Below are 15919 nucleotides of genomic sequence, written 5' to 3'. Positions count from 1 at the left end.
AATCAGAATTGATCCACGCTGGAATTACAGTGGTTAGGAGAATCATACAGGATTGAACACAGTTATTTTATGTGTTGTCCATGTCAGGCAGAGGACCTGAATTTTAACTCTGTCTTTCATTTTCCACTTGAATGCCCTTAGTCCTGGGCCATTTTTTGTTTTGACATGAGAATCTCTTTCTGTCTGTCACCCTTCTTCCTTTTTCCTGCCTGGATTAATTTTTGGTGAAAAAAATCTTAGTAATCCTACATTTTTTCCTGATGCATGAAGGAAGAAAGTAACTTTGAGGTTTTTGGGAGCAGGAAGACAATTTCTTGTCCTTTGTTGTTACAATAAAGCATAGAGGAAAAAGAAAAGTGTTAGGAAAATTCAGTTATATTAATTTAAACAATTGCTCAGTCAACAAATGTTAATTGGTCATATTTATACACAGCTTTAAACTTTTGAAGCCATTTTAAATGAATCCTTGCAAATACATAATTTTATTATATTTAAAGAATAGATGGATTTTAGGGATCAGGAAGACGAGAATATGAGTCACTGTACATTATAAATTGCAGTGTAAGTGTGGTTTTAATTTCACTCATAGCCTTACATCTGCCCCATCTTAAGGTGCTTTCATTTGATGAGAGTGGATCATGCTGAAATTCTGAAAAGTCATGACTGGAAAGTCATGCAGTCCTTTTACTAACTAATCGGATTTGTTGATGTATTCAGCAACCTGATTCCGTGGTGTGGAGTCCAGACCAGTAAGGCCAGGCTGTTTTCACTCAGCCAAATAAATGGTCAAGCTTCCGCCCATGGTAGTAGGAACAAAACCAGATCCAGAAATCAGATTAGTTATTTCTTCTGTATAAATTCTTTTTTTTTCTGTATAAATTTTTCCTGTAAAAATTCTGTATAAATTTTTTAGAATAAATTCTTTTGTATATGAAAAGAGGCAAGGATTAAACAATTCCTAAAAAGGGCAGTAATGTTTGAGCATCTATTGGACCTACAGAATAGTTTCCAAACTTTATGGTACATGCTCATGAACAACCCCATTTTTGTTCGTTTGATTGGTTTGTTGATTTTCTAAATATTGTACACATTTCTTAAGTGTCATGATTCAGTACGGAAACCTTAGAAAAATTGTTAGACCATTTCAACTCAGTATAAATACATTAGCTAAAGAAGGAAAGGTTTGCTCTATGCTTGTGTAAGTGAAGTGAAAAAACAATGCTTATTCCTCTCCTTTGTTTCCATTTGATCATGGTTGTTATTTTTTGGTGAAACCTTTGCATAAATTTGAAATTTTAATATTTTCTTAACTTGTTTTTTACTTGCTGTAAAATGTATTTTAGTTTGATTTCATAGACCTGAGTAGCATACTTCTGCTATAAAAGTAAGCAAGCATCTGTGGGCTGCAAATGCTGATTTTTTTTTTAGCAAGTGGAGCACTTAGTGCTTCTTTGAGCTCATCTCTTTATTTCTGTTTCACTATGGTAAAACTGTGATATATTCTTCAATGTCTCTATTTGTGGAGGCACTTTAAATTCACTTGCAGTTAATTATCTGAAGATGCAGTTTGTGATATTTATGCTATCCTGTGTGACCTCAAAGGGCACCTCCAGAAAATGTGAGTGCCCTGTAAGTTCTATGGCACATCTAGCAGCCTATGAAGGTCCTTCGGATACTCCAGCATCTGAAATAGTGCTTGGTACGTGCACTTAGCAACTTAAATAATTTCCTGAGTTTCATGAGAAAAGAATCAGTCTGTAAGGACCTAGATGACTTTTGGGAACTGACATTTTTATAAGTACTCTTAGAGTTAGTTGTTTTTTGTAGTGGAAAACATGGATCATATCAGGTCATGACTTAGACATCCCAAATAAATACAGGTTCAAGGATGGTATATGTCTGTTCCAACATGTTGAAGAACCTTCAGCATTATTACATCTAGTTTTATCCTTCTGGGGATAAAAAAAAAATGGTTCACTTCAGGATTTTTGTTTTCCTTTCTGTGTGGAACTCTTTCTGGCTTTCTTTTCAACTTGTGAATACGGGTTTCTGTCAGTGTTGTGACTGCTGGCATTACTTTCCATTTCCTGTTATGCAGAATCACGATTTCCTGTGCCAGTGTTTCTGGCTTTATATTACATTCCAGGACCTTGAAGTGTTCAATTTTTGCAGTATTTTGTTGACATCTTGAGATGTGTATGTTGCAATATGTAGAGGCCATTTTCTAAACTAAGTATTGACTGCCTTAACAAACAAACGTATTAGGAAAAATGTTCACTTGGTTTGTTCCTCTCTTCATATAGGTGATAAATTTCAACAATATAGATTTTATTCTGAAGTTTCTTTTTTTCTTCTTTTATTTGTTTGGTGTTTTTTTTCCTTCTTCTTTTCTCGTAGTGCTTAAAACAATTCTCCAAAACGAGTGCTGCTACTACTGGATTATTATAGACTGTGAAAAGTAATTGTGCTAATTATTTAACTGGGACACATTCTGTAGCAAGAAATTTGTGCCTTTAAATTGTCTGATTTACTAAATATCCTTTGAAACTTCCTGAGAAAGCTAGCAATGTTTGCAGGAACATGGTTAACCTAGTCATATCACTACAAATTACTTAGCAACTTTTGTTTAGTGCACTGTAATTTAACTGTATTTGTTTTTGGTCTGATTTTTTTTTCTAGTTTAAGAAAAATTCTGGATTTTTTTCTGTACTTTTTATTTTTCTTCTTTTCATTTCTACCAACCAGTTAAATGTACCAAAAATATCTGTTTCAGGAACCCTAGTTTATCTCATTAGAATTGTCTTCTGGTTTCAAGGTTCAAGTTTAATAACTCCTTGCCCAGTGACTGATTCTATTTGGGATATGGATCCATTGGGTGATAGATGGAAAGTGGTTTTTTTGTTTGCTTGTTTGGTTGGTTTTCTGAATGCTTAAAATACTTGAACTCAAGATATCTCATTTTGTTACAAAGCAGTTTCTTAGCTGTGCATGACACACCCCAAGGAGAGACTGTGTAACTTGACAGGCCAGGAAGAGATGTGCCTCACTATTGATATGCTGTCGGAGAGTTTTGACAAAAAAAAAATCTCATACACTTCAGATTTGTCCTACACATCCTTCCAGACTTTCACGCTAGGAGCAGATATGCACATTTCAGTTTATGTTGTTTCTGCTGTTTCTGGGAATTCCTCATTCTGTAATCCATGGTGGCTTTATATACTTGCTGTGAGTCCATACTAGCTGTGGTGACATCTCCGATTCTCTTCCATAAAGTAGGCCAATACAGACCAGTCCCCAAAGTGGCTTGAAAACTATTGTGTGTAACACTGTCATGCGTACAAACTAGGAACATATAAGAGTCCAGGAATAGGTCAAAGCTGGAGGCATCTGTGTTACCCACACTCAGGGGTGACAATTGGGTGCCTAACAATGAAATTGGTAACAGAACCTAATGGAACAGACATCAAGTCAGCCCAAGAGACAGAAAGCTGCTATTTAGAAGCTTCTAACTGAAATAGTTAAACTAAAACTATTCCTCTCCCTTCTTGGGTGACCAACCACATTCTTGAGGCAGAGGAAATGGGATTAATGGCCAGAAGCTACTTTCTGAGCTGTAGTGGGTTAAAGCACTCTGGTTGTATGGTGCTTTGGATGCTGTGCTGATCTTCCACCTTTCAGCTGGAGTAGTCCAGTGGTGTAGAAACAAGTGAGAGTGTCTGGGCGCTCAGAGCATGGTAGAGAAGAGGAACTGACTTTTTGCCTTATCTTTGGAACAAGTTGGGGCCAAGGTGAGAAGGGTATTTTTTAACATGTGAAAAGAGAAGCAGTTACACAATCAGGTCTCCTTTTTTTCTGGGATGTGCTAACCTCAGGGTTTCTCATTAGATTGAAGTTCTTGATCTTAATTTGTACTAGTAAACCTGTAGTTTTGAACCTGATATTGTAGCTGAAAACACGTTTTTTGGCCTCCCCTAGGAGGAATTGCAATGTAGTTTTTTTGAGTTAGTTCATTGTTACCCTGGAGTTACAGCTGGTATTTGCTGTTATATATTTTGGGTGGCTGCTAAGACTGTATTTTGAGTTGCACTGACCATGAGCAACACAGTACTTGCTATTCCCATGGCTCTAGTCACTTCATTGTTTCTAGATTACATTCAGGGCAGGGAGTTTAATCTATAGAGTTCTGCATATGTTTAGTTCTGGCTATGTAGATAGAGCTACATAGCTACATAGCTCATTTCTTCTTGTTTAGCTGTTAGAGCAGCTACATTTTTGGACACTTAAGCTAACGGGCACTAGATTTAAAGATGAGAAAGCTGTTGACGGGATGTTTTCTATGATGGATGCACAACTTTCAATGTGCTTTTTATGATCTCTCTGACAGTCTCTTTCATCCAAAGTATTTGCTGAAAGAGCTGGTTGGAAAATGAGAAAAGGAATTATTTTTAGGAATTTTATTTTCCTTTTGGTCCTCAGATAAAATAAGATTACCTTGCTTGTTTCTATATAATCTTCATGCAGGGAATTATTAATTCATAGCATTGTCCATTTCTGTGAAGGGCAAAGTAGGAGGTACCAATAAAGCACTCAGATTTATATTTTTTTCACTTCTCTTTTCTTGATTACTGAGCACAAAGAATGGAAGCTCAATTTAGTGCATATGAAAAATACGTTTCTATCACCCTTTAGAGGCACATAATACATGTTGTATACTCTGCTGATTTTTCATTTCCTGTAGAAACAGGAAGCAAAATTTCAAGGAAAAACATGCTTACAAACAAATAAATCTTATTGAATCTGGAATTCTTCATACATAGTCAAATCTGGGTTATTCATACATAGAATAAAAAGTGAACAATTTAAACCTGCAATTCAGAATAATAGCATGAATAACTGTAGTGATATGCTGTTGAATAGCAAATGAGGGCATCAAGAGATAAATGAAGAGAACAGCCTTGTTCTGGTGTGCCTGTACCTTTTTACAGGCAGTGAAATAACAGGGATTACAAAATATTATGCAGCCCCCAGGAAGAGGTTTACTAGATTTTCCTTCAAAATCTCTATTCAACTGATGTAACTCATTCTGACAGTTACTATAGGGCTGAATCCTGAAAGGTCCAGTGTACTTAGCATGCCAGCAATAGTTAGCTAGAATTGCAAAAACTCAGTAGGACTGCAGTTCACAGGACTTGTGCTAGCCTTCCCCGTGCACCTGACTGTAGTTCATCCCATTTTAGCTCAGCCAGGTAAGTATGAGAAATAAAATATATGGAAAATGATTGGCATTTTGAATTAAGAATAAATGTTAGAATGTACACATTGCTGAATTAAATAGTGAGTTTTCTATTACTAAAATACTACAGCTGATGGCAGGTTGTAGTGGATTTCTGTGGCTGGGTTTTGGTAGCAGGGGGTGGGGGGACACTACAGGGATGGCTTCTGTTAGAAGCTGCTAGAAGCTTCCCCTGTTCCATGGAGCCAATGCCAGCCGGCTCCAGGATGGACTTCCTGCCGCTGGCCAAGGCCGAGCCAATCAGGAGTGATAGTAACAGCTCTGTGATAACATATTTAAGAACAGAAGATTGTTGTGCAGAAGAAATTCCAGCCAGGGGAGAGCAGAGTGAGAACATGGGAATAACAAGGTAGACACCAAGGTGAGTGCAGAAGGAGGGGCAGGAGGTGCTCCAGGCACCGGAGCTGAGGCCCTGCAGCCCGTGGTGCAGCCCATGGTGGAGCAGCTGTGCCCCTGCAGCCCATGGAGGACCATCAGGATGCAGAGACCCACCTGTAGCCCATGGAGGAGCCCATGCTGGAGCAGGTGGATGCATGAAGGAGTCTGTGACCCCATGGGAGGTCCAAGATGGAACAGAGTCCTGACAGAGACCTGCAGCCCGTGGAGAGGGAAGCTCATGCTGGAGCAGGTTTTCCCGGGTAGGACTTGTGGCCCCTGTGGAGGACCCACGTCAGTACAGCTCATTCATGAAGGACTGCACCCCATGGAGGAGTGACCCACGGGACAGCAGTTTGGGAAGAGCTGCTGCCCAAGGGATGGACTCACGCTGGAGAGATCCATCAAGGACTGTCTCCTGTGGGAGGGACCCCACGGGAGCAGGGGAAGGACTCTTCTCTCTGAGCAGCAGCAGGAACAACAACTGACCATAACCCCCATTCCCCATCCCCCTGCACCGCTGAGGGGGGGAGGGAGAACATGGAAGGAAGGAGGGGTGGGGGGAAGGTGTTTTTAAGACTGTTTTATTTCTTACTCTTTGGCTCTTATTCTGTTAGTAATAAATATAAGTACTATCCCCACTTTGAGTCTTGTTTTGCCCACAAAGGTAATCAGTCACTGACCTCTCCCAGCTCTTATCTCTACTCATGAATTCTTAGCTGCTTTTTTTTCTCTCTTCTCTGTCCAGTTGCAGAGAGAGAGTGAGAGAGCGGCTTTAGTGGGTACCTGGTATCTGGCCAGGGTCAACCCACTACACAGGTACAGGCTGTAATTCTAGTTCCATAGTAATATCAACTGGGTAGCAGTGCATACTACCACTCTTTCTTTTTTGTGTGTCTGGATTTCCTTCCCACACAGAAGAGACAGTCAATGCTCTGTCAACTTCCCAAATGTCAACAAGAACTCTTGCCCAGACCAGAGGTGCTCCCCAAGGTTCCTGGGTCTGCTGTCCACAGGTAGCCAAAATTGAGTAGAACATACAGTCCTTACTAAAATAATTCCTTTTGCTTAGGTAGCAATACTAACAGCTCTTAATGATTCATTTGGAATATACAACTGCGTAACCTAAATAAACTATAATTAGTAAAAAAATACAGGAATTCTGTCAATTTTCAAGATGGAAATTCTGTTTGAACCATTGCTTGTTTTTCACTGCAAATATTCTTCTGCAGATTATTTGAAAACATGACTTAATCAAGAGAAATCTTGTTGAACAGAATAGACTAGAATGAAGGACTGCATATGCACCCCTCCCTATCTTTAAAGTTATTCCTCCTCTGGTTCATTGTCTTTGGATCTTTAGCCGTACATCTTCCATCATACTGACTGTCAGGGAAGTTTTCTTTTTTGGGGAAATGGTTAATTTTAATTACATCTAATTCTAATTCATTGTAAACCGTAATTATGTTTTTAAAAGGAATAATTTCAGTTAAATCATCAACCCTGTGTTTGAGTCTTCTGATAAAATGGCAGGTAGTAGTTAGTGATTCCTCTAAAAATATAACACTTTGATGGTATTTCTTTCAATATTTTAATTCTTTTCACGAATGCTTTGACACTAAGTGAAACAACAAAATGTCTCTAGAAAATATGTATGTGTATACCATCTTGTGGTGATGATAATCTACCCCTTTTCAAGATTCAGGCAACACACAGAGCACAGAATGTCTTTTTTTTCAACCATTGTATGTGGTCTTGAAAAGGTCTACAAAATGTACACAAGAAAGATATAGTTTTTTCTGATGACAGTTGAAGCTCATAATGTAGTGGTTTGTTTTTTCTCTCATTTCTAATTTCATATTTTGAAACTTGGAAGATATGGTCTTTTAACAGAAAGTTAACTTACAGACATTTTCTGACTGAAAGCTTGATTATAACGTTGGAGAAAAGAGCTCTTCCCCTCCCTACCATGACTTTAGACTTGCTTCTTGTAGGCAGAGGTTGCAAGTGGCTGGGTCTTAAAAGTATTTGCATTTTATTTAAAAAAAATAAATGTGCATGTATATTGTGAGGGGATTGTAGCCTTGTGTTTGGAGTCCTCCAAACAGAAATTATTTTTAAAAGTGCAAGAATTAAAAAAGAGTTTAACTGGAAAATTTTTGAAGCCATTTTTCAATCATGTATAAAAGAATATGTGTTATAAAAGAATACATGATGGTGATTAAAAAATAATGACTTGATATGGTACAATTTTTTAATGAATAATAAATTAGGATCATCTGATTAGCATGAGTGATTTCAGCTTTAAATAAATTTTCTAACTACTTATTTTGCAACTTGCAAGTAGTCTTCTCTGACTGCTGGTAATGCCCTATAACATGCTATCATCTGGTGAGCTCATATCCTTAGTTACTATAGCTGTACCAGCATTACAGCTTTGGATCTATGGCAGTTAGCTACAGCCAATGTCCAGGTGTGGTTTAAGGAAAGTTGAGTCTGGAACCTGTTTGCAGTAGGGAATTGGATTTGGCCACCTTGTTTCCAAGGGAAAGGTGATTGGCTCTTTGAGTGGGAGTTGACCAGCCAGCAGCAATGGGGATGGGGAATGCATAGGGCTCATTTTGTTTGCTGTATTGCTATTTTATTCACTGTTTTGGGACATCAGGGATTTTCCTGGCATATTGTAGGTGACTTCCAATCTGCCTTCTTGCTTTATCTATTGCTCCTGTGATTTTGCATATCCTTCCAGTAGAATAGATGATCTATCAGAAGTACATCACAGGCAGGAGTGAATGGGGGCATGTCAGGAGTGCATCACACTGGGATTCTTCTTTGCATAGGAGAACAAGGGGGGGCAAGCCTTGTCAGCATGATAGAATTTAGGACAGACTTGAGTTCACAGCAGTGTTCCAGATTTCCTATCATCCACCCCAGGAATTGTGAATACAGAGAGGTGTCAGAAGTGTTTTTTTTACCATTTTCCTTGTATGACTTGGTCTTTGCTCTGGGTTATTTGATAATGGGAACCAATATGCTTCTACATGCACGTTTTTGATAATGAAAAAGGTGACTCCTTTTGTTCAAAAGAACATACAAAACACAAAGCAAATATTGATTTGCTTTATGTTTAGCTTAATAGAAAGAAGTCTTCAGAGAAAGGTATAACACTGCTTTCCTAGTAACATACTAAAATTTATTTGTCTGGTTGCAATGTTGTGTCATTTCACGTTGCATTAATTCCCAGGTTTGCTAGTTTCTAAAAATATTCACTAAAATGAAGAAGGAAAAAAAAAAGCAGTTACTGTGGTATCAAGAAAACTCCTTACACTTTTCTGATGAAAGATTCTGAATGTACTGTGATGTATCCTTCAGGGAAGCTGGGTGCAGTTTTTCCTATGCTTTTCTGAAATTCTTATTAATATTAACTTCTGGCGATGCATTAGAGTGGCATTACAAACCCCAGAGCCTGTTTCAGATGCTCATGCTGCCAAGTTCAATCCATGTGTAAGTTATAGACATGATAGTTTTTTCTGGGAGAAAAATACATTGCTATTTTAAGAGCACTCTTCTGTTGTTCCCTTTGCTGTGTTTTACCTCATGTAGCATTAACAGAAGTGAAATGTTTGATATAAGAAATTGATTGTTTTCTGGGTCTAATTTAGTCCTAAATGTGAACACAAGTGATTGCGTTATTCTGGAGTTCTGTTTTAGGTGTCACAGTGGTGTGTAATTCTAGTCTGGGATTTGATATTTCCCCTCAAGAGGAGGCATAAATTGGAGTGAAGAGTGGTTTTTTGCTACTAAGGTACAGTTTGAGGGCTTTCTAGTATCAGCCAGTCCTTCATCTATAATAGCATTTGGTAGTTTTCAAGGCTTTGCAATTCTTTGAAGACGGACGCTTTTCTCAAACTGTAGGCAAGTGTTCCACCAGGCTTTATGAACTGATTTTTGAAATGGACTTATCTTTAAACCTCAGTCATTTGGGGGGAGTTGTTTTTTTTTTGTCTTTTTGTGTGTGTGGTTTTTTGGGATTTTTTTTCATTAAATTTTTCCTTTTAAATTATTTACTGAAAGATTAAGTTCACATTATGCTCAAGTTCAGTGAAGTATATATACTCTGAAATAAAATGTATGATTTAAATATTAATCCTTAGGGAAGACAATGGAAAGGGAAATGCCTCTGCCAGTCAATTTGCAGCACAGCATGAAACAGTCAATTACAAAGGTGAAGATCCTGACTCTGAATGCACGCCATTATCAATCAGATATAAATTGTGTATAATCATCTCATATAAATCCCACCATTACAACTCACACCATTATAAGTCAGTGTACATAAGACTTGCAATCTGATTGTGAATCAGTGCTTTTTCTCAAGTCCTGGTATTCGTTTCAGATTGTTTAAATTTCCGCAAGGGTATCACACACTAGCGACAAGGGGAGTGTTGACGATGGTGATAGACAGTTAAGAGTACATGGAATATTGTATTTAGGTTGGTGTACATCTCTCAGTAGTTTTGAGGGATTTGAACTGCATAACCTTTTTATCGGTTACTTTTTGCATCAGATGCTATAATATATGATACTGCTAATTTGAGATTACTTGGTTTAGTGTTTCAAAACCTGTGTGCAGCTATTAAGAGTGCTGTATGTTTGGTAACTGTTGTGATAGAGCTCTTCAGCAACTATAACTAAGAACTAGTTTGTACTGCAGAGCATTGTCTGCATTTATTTGCATTACCTTTGTGTCTGTATGTCTCTGAATGTATTACAGATTTTTTATATTATTAAACATTGCACAGCTTTATAGTAAGTGCCAATTCTTGACCCCAAAAGCTCGGAACTGAAGTATACGAGAGAGATAGAAGAACTTTCACTCTTTCCATATGCAATGCAAAAGGGGTAGAGGGAGACTGAATTATTTACTCAAGGTCATAATGATGTCTACAGCAGAGCTGGAAATGAGTCTAGATTTCCTAAGGGCTAGTGAGAAAGGAAGAGTTCTGTTTGACAGAAAAATTCATTGCTTTGACATCAGTTTCCCTTCTAATGAGTGAGGGAAAACAATCAATCAGGATTTTTTTATGGGTAAGGAAAAAAGACAGAGAAGGTTGAAAATTGGGAGAAACTTAGGAAAATAGAATAGGCAGGAAGAAAGGGGAGAGAGAAATATATCAGACTATTTCTGTAAAAGGGGGCAAAGTCAAAGTCACTTCCTCCTTTGCATGATTCAGGTCCTTGAACTGATGTATTGTTTAAAGTAAGTGACAATAAGAGAACACTTCTATGTTTTCTCTGTGTTTGTGACCCAGAATGCTATTTTGGATTTTAGACATTCTTTTTGTAGGGGATGAGAGGGAATAAGGAAATGGGGAAAAGATTGATTTTGACAAAAAATTTCAGTTGACAGAAAACATATGCCTTCCCCAAACATTTATGACTACCCCCATTCTTAAATCCCATGTTAGAATCTTGTCATCTTAGTTCTGTTCATTACTGCATTACACTGCTTTCATCCAAGAATCATTATATTCCAGAAGGTGCATAGGTGCAGAATGTCAAATTAACTCTTATATGTCCTTTCTATTGTAGAAGTGTCTCACTAAGGTGCACAAAAAAATTGAGAAACTTGTTTCTTTTCTGGCATGTATGTTTTAGAGCAGGTGTGAATTTATATATATATAAAGAATATTTATAAAATCCATTCAATACTAAGTTTCCAGGTGGTGACATTAAAACGACTTACATTTTAATGGTAAGAGTCACTGTCTATTTTATGATGAATGGGAATAGTTCTTTATAAACCTTCCCATGTTGACATCAGTAACTTTCATATTTTCCTGGTTGTACTAGTGGCTGTACATCAGTTATGAATAGGAAGGAATTGATCTCTAGGGGATGCTGCAAGTAACCAGATAAGTAGTTCTGGTTCCATTTCTCATTGTCTAAGAAGAACTCAGATTATTGTTGATGTTTTCATAGCCTTCTTCCATAGACCTCTTACTAGGTTAGCATTAGTCTTTGATTGATCCAATAAATTTTATGATACTAACCTTGACTAATGAATGTCAAGGAAAAAGTTACAGAGCTTAGCTGTTCCTCTGTCAGAAGCTTCTCAGTAGCAGAAGATTTACATTGTCAAGTTTGTTATTTCAGTTGCCAGATTATGCTCACTCCAAAAAAGGGTGAGAAGGTCAGTTCTCTAAATGGTGCATTAAATTTTCCTGCTATTTTTGCTATTTTGCTGCTATTTTGTGTTACTGGTGTTTATTACAGAAAGTTTGATTAAATTACATGCATCTCTTCTTGGGGGAAACAGAATATTCTTCGGTCAATAGCATGTAGACTTTTATCAAACCAGAAACTTAAAATACAGTAACTGTTAGATGGTGAGCAGAAGCAAAGCTAAAATGCATCTTGATCCATGAGTGTGAGTATGCTGTTTTGCAATGATATACATATTGAAAATGGTGAGAACTAGGCTTTCTCCCCAGAGTTCTTTGCCTCTTTTTTTTTTTTTTCTCATTGTGGCTTGTGGATTGGGACTATTACTCCTTTTGTCCTTGTCCGACTGACTAAGTCGTTATTTTCTTTTTGTTTTTACCATGTCCCAGAAGGTCAGAAATCAAATAATTTATCTGAGGCACTTGGGTGAAAAGTTTACATATTAACCCACCAATTTCAATTAGATTAATACAGGTGATGTTTACTTGATGAAAAATAATAGAAATTTAAAAAACCATTAAGTAATGTATAAATAGAACTGAATTTATGACATTGACTTTCAAATATTTTTATAGATTTAATTTATTTGTAAATAGAAAGCACTGATTAAACAAGAAAAGTACATTGTTTAGAGAGGTCTCTTAGTCTTGTCCAAATGTACCAGTTATCCTCCTTTCAGTATTTGAATAAAATTCTCAGAAAGCAGAAATTCTGTTTCCCTTGCCATTGAAGAGATGGAACTGTTAAAAATGTTTAAAAGCATTTATTTTTGCAACATCTCATATCATTGTAGTTTATTCAGATGTGATGGTGATGTGAAGGATAGTAGGTTCCTGTGTGTAGAAAGACAGAGGACAATAAATACTTTGCAATCTACAAAGAAATGAGGAGCTAAGATGGAAGAATATGAATTCAGACTGTCTTTTCTGTTAATTCAAGTTCCATTTTTACACTCAACAAACCAAATGTTAAACGTCCACCAATAATAATTCTACTTTAGGGAAATTAATTTTTACTTCCTTGTTTTTAGAAAGAAGCTTTAGAAAAAAGTTTCATAAGGATCAGAGCAGGATATAAAATAAGAAGAGCATCATGAAAAAGACCAGTCCTATCCTCTTAGTATTACTGTTTGTAATTGGACTTGAATTTAATGTGTCAAATCTGTGTTTCTGGGTATCAGATCAATAATAGGGTCTTCAGTTGCTAAACTTCTCTCCTAAAGCTAGGAATATATTCCAAATAATCTTGACCCAAGGGTCACAATTCATCTTGTGATGTTGACATGTGAAAAAGGAGCAGAATGTGCATCTGTTAAATTACTTTAATCATCTATCTAAATCAGCAGTCACTGATTTCCTCTGGGTTTAAACAGATAGTTGCCATATCTTTCTAAATATTTGGGCAGGTTTTCCTTGGGATTCTTTTAATCTTCGCCCCATTAGTTCAGCCTCTGCTTTCAGTCCTTTTCTTACATTTGAAGTACATCAATAGCCTGGAAATGTGTTGTTTTTATTTATCACATCATTGTTCTTGTCAAAGGGTTGTTTGCCTGAAGTCTCAGTTATTCTGATTTTCTGCTAGTTTATTTTCAGACGCCAGCAGGTATTTTGTAATAGCAAGTACATATCTCTATAGCTTCCTTCTCTTTTTATTTGGTCTGTCTAGAAAATGGAATGACTGAACATCTCAGACTGAACATCTGGAGTTTCTCTCCAGAATGTATTTCACTTTAAGGTCATATATTTTTATCTCTTAAGATCATCTGCCTAAAATCTTGGCACTGAAGAGACTAGCGGTTTGCCAGGAAGATGATCAGTAGAAATGTTGCAGTGCTGCCATGTGCATGCTAATGAAATTTCAAACAGTGAAGCAATAGATATTTCTGGGTTTTAGTATAATGTTGCCTCACTGGTGTTAGTTTTCTCAGTGTATAAGTGGCATTTCTATCTCTAAGTATGCTGCCCCAAGTCCTTCTAGCATTTGATTCTATTTCCTTACTGTCATTGTAGTACTTTACTTTGGATTAAAGGATGATAAAATATTTTGAAAATCCTTGATAGAAAACACCATTCAGGAATAATCACTCTCCTTTTCCTTTTGCCTAGTTTGTAGTTTTCATAGACTCCATTGCAAATTTCTGTTGATGTAAATAAAAATCCTGATGGGGAGTTTAGTATTACTTATACCACTTTTCAGGACTGATTCTTCTAGCTGCTTTCCTCTTTCACACTCCTTGTATGTGACCTAATGGCCTCTTTTTGTGATCTGCATTTTGCTGTGATTTGGTAAAAACTGGCACACACTGCTGACTCAGAACTTCTGAGTTGGGATTTAAAGGACTTTGATGAGTTCCTTTCTGAGACTGCCATGCACTAGATTATAATTCCCAATGACTTCATCTTCTGTAGATCCTTTAAGTATTTAATACTATTTTTCTTGGAATGGAGACAATATACCAGAAAGTACCAAATTCACTGCAAGCCCTGTTTTCCCAAAGGACCATTAAAAAAGATTGCTTTTCTCTTCTGACTGACCTGCCAGTGTTTGGATCAAGCATTTAGTACCTTAAGTGAACTAGTTAGAAGAGACCTGATCACAGACAATATTTCAGGCTTTCCTGAAATACTTGCTCTCTTGGACCCTAATTCTATTCACAGTACCTGTAGGATTTCTTTTTTCCACTGAAACCACTCAGTTAAACTACTCAACAGTACCTCTAGTCTTATAAAATGAGACTGAAATGTTCATCACGAGGATGGTTTCCCACTGTTGGTTACATAGTTAATTATAATAATGGTGGTTCACTGCTGCAGTTACATTTGTAATTGAATTGTTTTTCCAATGATAAATATTCTAGGCCTTTGAACACAAAAGGAAGTCTTTCTATAATTTCTTCTGTTGCAAGAATCACTCCTAGGAGTACTTGTGTTAATTTGAATGATTTTTAAGGTATTAGACCTGTTGCTGGTTTTACTGCTGCTTAAAAAATCTAAAAAAGCATTTTGCAGTTCTTTGCCCCCTCTCTGATGTTGGTGCCCTAGTTAATCTGCCAGTGTGGCTCATCTAGGTGATGCTGTCACGAAGCAGACTAGTCTTTTCCTGTACTGTAAAGCAAAGATCCTACTTCCTTGTGTTTGGTATCATTGTCTAATAGTGCAAGTTCCGCACAATTTCAGGTAATTACAGATGCCAGTTGCCAAGGAGCTTAACCACTCAAGGGGCAAAGAATTGTAGGGCTGGGCAACTTCAGGTGCTGAAACTGAAAGTGGTTGAGGTCATGCCATATTAAAGTGAGACAGAAAATCAGTTTATGTAGGACTTTCAGTTGAACACCTCTGAGAATAGCAGCTTGTCAGCAATGACATAGCATTCTTTCTAGCTGTAGTACAGAAAGAGAAAAAGGACACCTTCAATGGTTAAGCTCTTTGGCGTGAGAAAACAGCCAGGAATGTACAACAAAGTCCTTTAGCTGAATAAATTACACTTTTCCAGTGATGATTTTGTGGTTGTTTTTTCTTGGTTTTGCCTTTGCCTTATACAGAAAATATTCTTTTTTCTTTTTTTTTAATTATTATTTTTCTTTCTTTTTTCATCTACCTCCCGCTTTCCATTTGCAATTAACAATTTTGCCTTTTTTTTCTGGCTTCTTCTTTTTTTACTTACAGAAAGTTGTATGAGGTCGGTCACTCTTGTCATAAAGATCCTCATACTGTGGGGATGAGATAAATATAAGGTACATCTAATGGTATAGAAAAAAACCCCAAACATAACAGGTTTGTACAGTCTGCTGTGAGAACATTAGGGCACAAGTTGTCTTTGATCTATACTATGCTGTATTGATTTAACTTTTAGTCCACTAATTAATATTATAACTGTTTGACCTTTAGTACATAATCTTTGAAATCAGGTTTGATATTTCAGCTGATATTTTTATATTTATAGTGAGAGCTCAGTTTCTTAAAGAATATTCCAGAGTAAGAGTGTCCACAGGAGAGTTATGCTGTCATAATCAAATATGTCATTAAT

At 36.9% G+C, this 15919-nt stretch overlaps 1 protein-coding gene across 4 annotated transcripts in view; it reads left to right on the top strand.

Moving 5' to 3' along the window:
* The window catches only part of GRIA2 (glutamate ionotropic receptor AMPA type subunit 2), a 96322-nt gene that overhangs the window by 9354 nt on the left and 71049 nt on the right, over positions 1-15919 (top strand). The gene's annotated exons all lie outside the window — the stretch shown is intronic.

This window comes from Pipra filicauda, unplaced genomic scaffold (assembly GCF_003945595.2).
Source record: "Pipra filicauda isolate LSUMZ 115617 unplaced genomic scaffold, ASM394559v2 scaffold22_size4397567_pilon, whole genome shotgun sequence".
Classification (NCBI taxonomy): Eukaryota; Metazoa; Chordata; class Aves; order Passeriformes; family Pipridae; genus Pipra; species Pipra filicauda.
This window is presented reverse-complemented; position numbering and strand designations above follow the sequence as displayed.